This window comes from Pollicipes pollicipes, unplaced genomic scaffold (assembly GCF_011947565.3).
Source record: "Pollicipes pollicipes isolate AB1234 unplaced genomic scaffold, Ppol_2.1 Scaffold_4881;HRSCAF=5763_pilon_pilon_pilon, whole genome shotgun sequence".
Classification (NCBI taxonomy): domain Eukaryota; kingdom Metazoa; phylum Arthropoda; class Thecostraca; order Pollicipedomorpha; family Pollicipedidae; genus Pollicipes; species Pollicipes pollicipes.
In genome coordinates this window covers 42,814,882-42,821,630 of record NW_023596576.1, presented here as the reverse complement: position 1 = coordinate 42,821,630, position 6,749 = coordinate 42,814,882, and the positions used below count along the sequence as shown (strand labels likewise).

General features: G+C 49.0%; 1 protein-coding gene across 1 annotated transcript in view; it reads left to right on the top strand.

Moving 5' to 3' along the window:
* Positions 1 to 208: 208 nt before the first annotated feature.
* Positions 209 to 6,749, top strand: part of LOC119101515 (blood vessel epicardial substance) — a 37,081-nt gene continuing 30,540 nt past the window's right edge. The window contains exon 1 of the mRNA XM_037224855.1: positions 209 to 266. The gene's annotated coding sequence lies outside the window, so the exon portion shown is untranslated. The remainder of the gene's footprint in view (positions 267 to 6,749) is intronic.

Genomic DNA, 6,749 nt, shown 5'->3' with positions numbered 1-6,749 from the left:
AAGCGCGCCGACGAGCGACGCTTGAGCGGCCGGCAGGTGGAGCTGGACGCTCGGAGCCGGCCGGCGGCGGCGCCGCGCGCTCCGCCGCTCCCGCCGAGCTGCACCAGGTGGGTGCCGCCGGCCGTGGCGGCGTGCCAGCGGCGTGCCGGCGGCTAACGCGGCGCGGCGGAGGTGACGACTGCGGTGGTCAGCGCCGCCGTTGCGGCGGTCGGCCGGCACCCAGCTGGCGGTCCAGCTTGGCGCCGGCTCCTGGTGCTTCATCGCGGGTCAGTGCGACCTCAGAGGGGTGCGTGTCGAGTATGTAGCAGCTTGGCTGACGTCCGGCGGCAGGAGCAGTACCGACGCGCGAGGTGGATGTTGTGATCCACGTGTCTCCGATAAACCAGGTGGAGTTCTGATCAGGTTCTTTGTTTCGGGCGAGGCAGCGTACCTGCCGGTTGGCGGGATCGATGGTCCCATAATTTTTGGCAGCCGACACCTCATCGACTGGCCAAGCTCCAGTCGGCGTCATCAAACCCCAGGTGGGCGATTCCAGACCAGCCGGAACAACATGGATGAACATGCCGCACGGGACTCGTCGAAGGAGGAGATACCGTGGTTAGTTACGACAGACGTTCGACGGTCGCCTCGTCAAACGACGTTTGTCAACATTCAATTCGGTTGAAACATCCCGGCTGTTTTTTTTTTCAGCAGGCTTGTTTGTCGCATACATTTCCGAAGGCTGTGCGTCTTAAAACTCTCGTAAGCGTCATCAGCCCTGGGCACGCATTTGCCTTGCAGCCATTGCGCTGTAACCACAGCTGCTGTTGTAACGCGAATGGCAAGCAATGCAGCTGTTGTTGCCATCAAATCTGTTGGTGTACCTACAGTAGCAGAGCAAATTCGGTAAATGCTCGAACATTAGCGTGGATTACAGTTAGTCAATAGTTAGCTTCCGCGGGCTAAAAGCATCATGAATTACTTGTCGTGCTGGTATCCAGCCACTTAGAGAAACGGCGCAATAATCATAATGCGAGCAATGGACGATTTTCTTTCCAAATATGCGGCACGCGGCCCGCCCTGCCAGGCCTCACCGGAAGCTTATATTTTCACGCCGATCCGAGTAAGGACATTGGGCCTGTCCCAATAAGCCTCTCCGTCAACCATTTTTCAGATATTAACATATCAATGCACTGAAAACATTCATGTAGATTCTCCAAATGCGCACTGTATCATCTGCATGATGATCACGGAAATTACGTCACGAACTCCTTTGTCCCACGTGACATGCGTCATGCTACTGAAGGTCATTGAAAACACAAAGCTGTCGGTTTTTTTGCCTTTCGCCCATTACATATTTTGCCATGACGTGGTTATCACAAGTGGGATGGCATGTTTAGCGGACCTTCCGTCAGCTGACCAGAGATGCTGTAACCGAGCGTGGCTTCCCTGGCCCGGTCGGTCATGCGCCGACGAGATCAAATACTGGCAATCACTGCTCATACTGCCATGACACTTTCAACAACCAGCAGCGTAGTCTCACAAGGTGTGGCATAATATCTTCAATCATTTAGATATAATACATAATGATTTATGATTTATATGTAATACATGAATCAAGAAAATAAACAATCATTATTAGTTACGTCAATAATAAATAATTTGCATGTGATTGACAATATGTGTATAACTTACATGTAACTTGTCTGGTCAGATTGCGTTTCCATCCAATATGGCATTACCTCTGCAGGCTTTCCCTTCCGAATGACTTGGGACATAAAATAATTCAATTGGGAAAAGTTCACGGAGCACGAATGAAGACCAAGTTCGGGTTTCGAGGGCCAGGTGTTGCAGCGACAAGACACTAATACAGTATGACAAAAGAGAAACCTGACATCCACATTGGAAAAAACCTGCGTCTTTGTTGGCATCTGGTCGCTGGCTGTTCCAGCCAACCCACGAATCCGCATGCTTGGAGGCGTTTCTAAGGCTGCTGTCAAATGTTAGCAACCAATGGAAAGTTAAGGCTTGAAACCAGCTATATGGAGCAGACGACCGTATGAATAGCAAAGTGGCCCTAACACTGTCAGGCCGTGGGCGCACAACTAATAGATCAGGCAGCGACCGATTACACCCTTTCTAACCTGGTCTCGAATTCAAACAACCATGCCCGAGGCGAAAGACATGTGGTCTAGACAAGAGAAGGCATGTGACATGTGGTCTAGGCAAGAATGACAATTACAGCGCATAGGCCAATTCACTGTGACCAACACCCATCTGAAGCATTACCGTTTTCTTGAATAGCCACCGAATAGTAATCATCGAATATATACACCACTTAATTCTACAAAGTTCGTTTACGAGAATTGCCAGGCCTGACCAGGTCCAAAATTAGTCAATATGCAAGCCAAGTCATTTGTCAGTGTGTGCTCGAACTCTCCCGTCACTTTTGAGTGCTAGTCTCATGGAAGGGCATTGAAGAGGCCTTTTCATAAAGGCTTCCCAAGCCAACGATCTGTCTTCGTGTCTGTTTCGATATAATCCACACATAGAAATGACGCGTCCGTTACCGTTCCGAGCCGCGAAAGGGTCCTACATGTGTAGATGCGTTGTATTGACATGATTGTGAACCACACTTGCAATTAAATGCCTACAAAACAAGTTAACTTTGTGGAGTATTGAAAACTGGCCTAGAGTCACAGAACGAAAACAGATAGTCGTTCTTCTTAACTGCGCAGTATAAGTGCGTGAGTGAGAAAGGTGTCATTCTACCTCAGACTCCGACTTGCAAATGGAGTGTGAGTAGAACGCGTCCATGCTCCTTCTCTGTTTATGCCTGGCGGAACTGTGCTCACGCGGTAGGATTTAAAGATGCTCAGGCTAATGGTCTCGTTTTTTCGAAGCTTTCATAAAGTCAGTCTTGTGAAATACAGTCGCCGTGGGTCAAATGTTGGTCCGCTTCTCCTTGAAATTGTACGATTTAGCTGGTGGAACGTTTCTGGAGTAAAGGGTTGATTTTTCCACGCGTGATGCAATGACCAATGGGCTCTCAACAGGTTAGAGGGTGAGCTGCCAATGACCTTATTTATGAAACGAGACGAGAAGCAATTATTGGGTCCCTGTAAAGAAGTTTTCAAGCTTTGCTTTGGAGTGCTGAGTAGGCCGGTTGTTTGTGGGAACGGGTAACGCGGTGGCGGCTCTGTTCCGACTGTATAGCACTGAGACTAATGAGAGTGTTCGGTCAGTCAGACGGAGACTGAGTCAGGTCAGTGGGAGTGGCCAGTCAGTCAGATGGAGACTGAGTCGGGTCAGTGGGAGTGTTCAGTGAGTCAGACTGAGCGTCGAGCCATGTCACAGATGTTGTCGGACTCGCTCGCTCTCATCACATCCTACCTTAGGGGAAGGAAAAGGAGAGAGGAGGACAGCTACCGACATCCTCCGAGTTGAGGATGGCGTGGTCTGAACATCTGTGTACATGATCTCCAGATTCCTGTTTTTGTCGTGTCTGTATTCTGAGATCAATTATTACTCTCCCTCTGCTTTATGTGGCTTACTGGTCATTGTGACTACGTTGAAACAGAATCGCCGCAAGGCAAATTGAACATATGCCTTATCACTACTTAATCAAGCGTGGCAAATGCTTCCTCGCTATAATCCAGTCCAGTAAAAGCATCCTGACAGGTCCCCTTTGCGATGACATTCTGATCTTTGCAGGCGATGAACCTTCAATTGGGACCTGACCCGCAGAGATGAAACATCAATCTATTCCTGGAGATACAAAATGGCCCTAAACTTGTCCAAAATCGTCTTTTTGACTATGGCAACCCATGGTAAATTTTTGTTCTGCACAAAATCGGTTTTATTTCTGGAGCTATCTAGACTTCTGAGGGGGGGGGGGCGATTTGGGCGAGACGTTATAGACGCGCTGTCCTGACCGTACCGCACCCCGTCGTGGCACTGCTGCTGTGGTTGTATTCCGCGCATCCGACCCATGTGCATACCACAAAGAGCACATTTGACGACAAATCGTGTGACCGCAAAGCAAAAGATGTTTGCTTATTTTGTGCTGTCGATTTGTTAACGCAACTGGCAGTTTAACTCAATGTTGCTGCCCCACAGAAGTAGGTCCGGAGCCAAATTTAGGGGGCGGAAGCGCAGGAGCGGGCCTGTTTCTTTGTATGTACCACGCGTGCTGTTGTAGCCCTCACGGGTCGATCTAGCCATCAACCACCGATGGCAGAGCAATATCTGGCCGATGGCTGCGCATTGCGAACCACTGAAGTTGATTTCCGGCGTTCATTCGGGTCAGCGTCCCTCGAGAAATCTGGATCGTCACTGGAAACGCTGGTGGATCGATTCAGTAGCTCAAATCTTGTCCGCGATGGCCATAGATGGCGTCTTTGCGAGACCACGCGTAATTGTATCGCATATCGCCGCGTTTACGTCTGTAATACAGCCCAGACCATTCTTAAACGAGTGCGTGCCGCGGTCCGAGGCTGTGAATGCCAACGAAACACCACCTTGTGCGGCTTGCCCACGGAGGTGGAGCAGCCGGCAACAGACCAGAATACCCAACGCACGTGAGCCAGCACCCCAACTCACCGTTCTGGGTATACCGGCTCTGGACATGTGAACCACGCCCGCCTCACCGCCCTGAGCATACCCGTGGCACGTGAGCCACGACCCCACCGGCTGCTCTGGTCGGCCCTGGCCGGACTCAGGCGGTTATCGACCGGCCTGTGTCACCCCTCATCCCACTGAGTCATTTACGGCCGTCAAGTGTCGTGTGGCCGGAGATGCTGTTAGAGTGGATGGACTGGACGCGTTGCCGCGTTTAGGGATGGCTTGCGTTAGGCACAGTTGCCATGGGTGTGCAATCCTAGGCATAATTAGTACCTATGGAAGGGTCAGCGTTGAAGTAATCCGTGATCTCGTGGCAGTTCCGACACAGTCTGAGTTACCGAGTTGAGATGACTGAAAGACATTTAATGCACCATGGCTGGGCTCCGTCTCCAAGTGCAAGCGAGCACATTTTGAGTTTGACGTCGTTAAAAAGGCAGGTTGTGAAATATTAACACGCGCACGGGAGGCCGGTTGGATACTCTTCGTTCGGGTGGGGGTCAATTTGAACCCCTTGAGATCTCAACAACTAAGAGGGCTAGAGACACAAAGTTCACAGAGTTTTGAATTGTTTAAGAGACAAAGGTTATGCTAGGCAGTTTGTTTCCCCCTCCCCCCAAAAAAACGTTGACTTAGGTGATTTTAGGTCAGTGACCTAGTTTGACCTCTAAGATGTCCACGGAAGATTTGTACTATAGTTCCTGTTATTAACACATTCGAAATGAGCACCAGAAATTCCCTCTTACACCAAGCCCTAGAGTTCTAAAACGGGTTGGACTTAACATAAGTCTGACCTTTACACCTCACCTTAAGCTAGTGGAAGTTGAAACTCCTAACACTCCGTTGTTGCATCAGACTGAGCATCCCCTACAGATTATCTTCGCTAAATCCATGGCCTTACGTCAACCTGCCGTAGGTCGGAGATGTTACAAGGTGCATCAAAATTTTTGATACTAAACGGTCTATTATTCAATTATCTTCAGGCATACAAACTGACCCCCAGCCGAGCGCGTGCTGAGGCATTTAAAATTGTGTGTGTGTGTGTGTGTGTGTGTGTGTGTGTGTGTGTGTGTGTGTGTGTGTGTGTGTGTGTGTGTGTGTGTGTGTGTGTGTGTGTGGTGTGTGTGGTGTGTGTGTGATATGAGACAAATACTACCCGCATAACTTTGAATTAGGGTAGAGTTTGAATAGTAGCAGAATATTTATGAATCCCATGCGTGTTCAGCTTTCGTGCCTGTTCAACAATTTGCGTTCATGGGTTGCAGGTTGTCACAATCATTGCATGCATGCATCAAGCGTTCTTTTAGTTTTCGACGGCTTGCGGCTCATGATATTTCTCATTATATTTTGAAATGCCCGGGCTTTCAATCTTGATATTCATAATTTGATTTGCTTTTTCTATCGTGCAACTTTTTTGTCACGGAGTTAAACTGCCTCAACCACTCAGTAGTGGTTTATTTTGCTTAGATCACAATATTTTTGATACATGATACTTTTGATACATGATATTTTTCATTATGTTTTGAAATGCCCGGGCTTTCAATCTTGATATTCATAATTTGATTTGCTTTTTCTATCGTGCAACTTTTGTCACGGAGTTAAACTGCCTCAACCACTCAGTAGTGGTTTATTTTGCTTAGGTCACGGATGTGGTTGATTTCTTAAGCAATTTTGAAACATTTCTGACACAATTACCGGCTTAGAGCCTGGCTGGCATAAACGAACAACCACACTCGTGCATTTTACAGCCATCAGAGTCCGCGACGCCACAGCCGGGATAATACATACCGTCATTGGTAGAACCATGTGATATACGACACCCTGTATCAGGTTCCGCAACGACCACGGATGTGCAATGCTTGGGCCCCGGTCTAGATAAGCCGCTGGTCAGCGCCCCAGAACGACTGGCTGGCTCAGCGCGCGATGCCGCCTCGCGTCCCTCACCATTGTCGGATATTTCGGGCTAAGTGGTGCGTCCGGTCAGGTTACGGTCCGTTATCCAAAACCAACATCGGATCGAAGGGTAAACACGTCCCGGCATTTGTTCAAAACAATCGTCTGTTCGTTTAAGAGCTGTTTACGTTTCAGACCTTCAGCCACGAACGCATCTGGGAAAGTGGTTCACGTTTAACAGCGTTAGGAAAGTGACC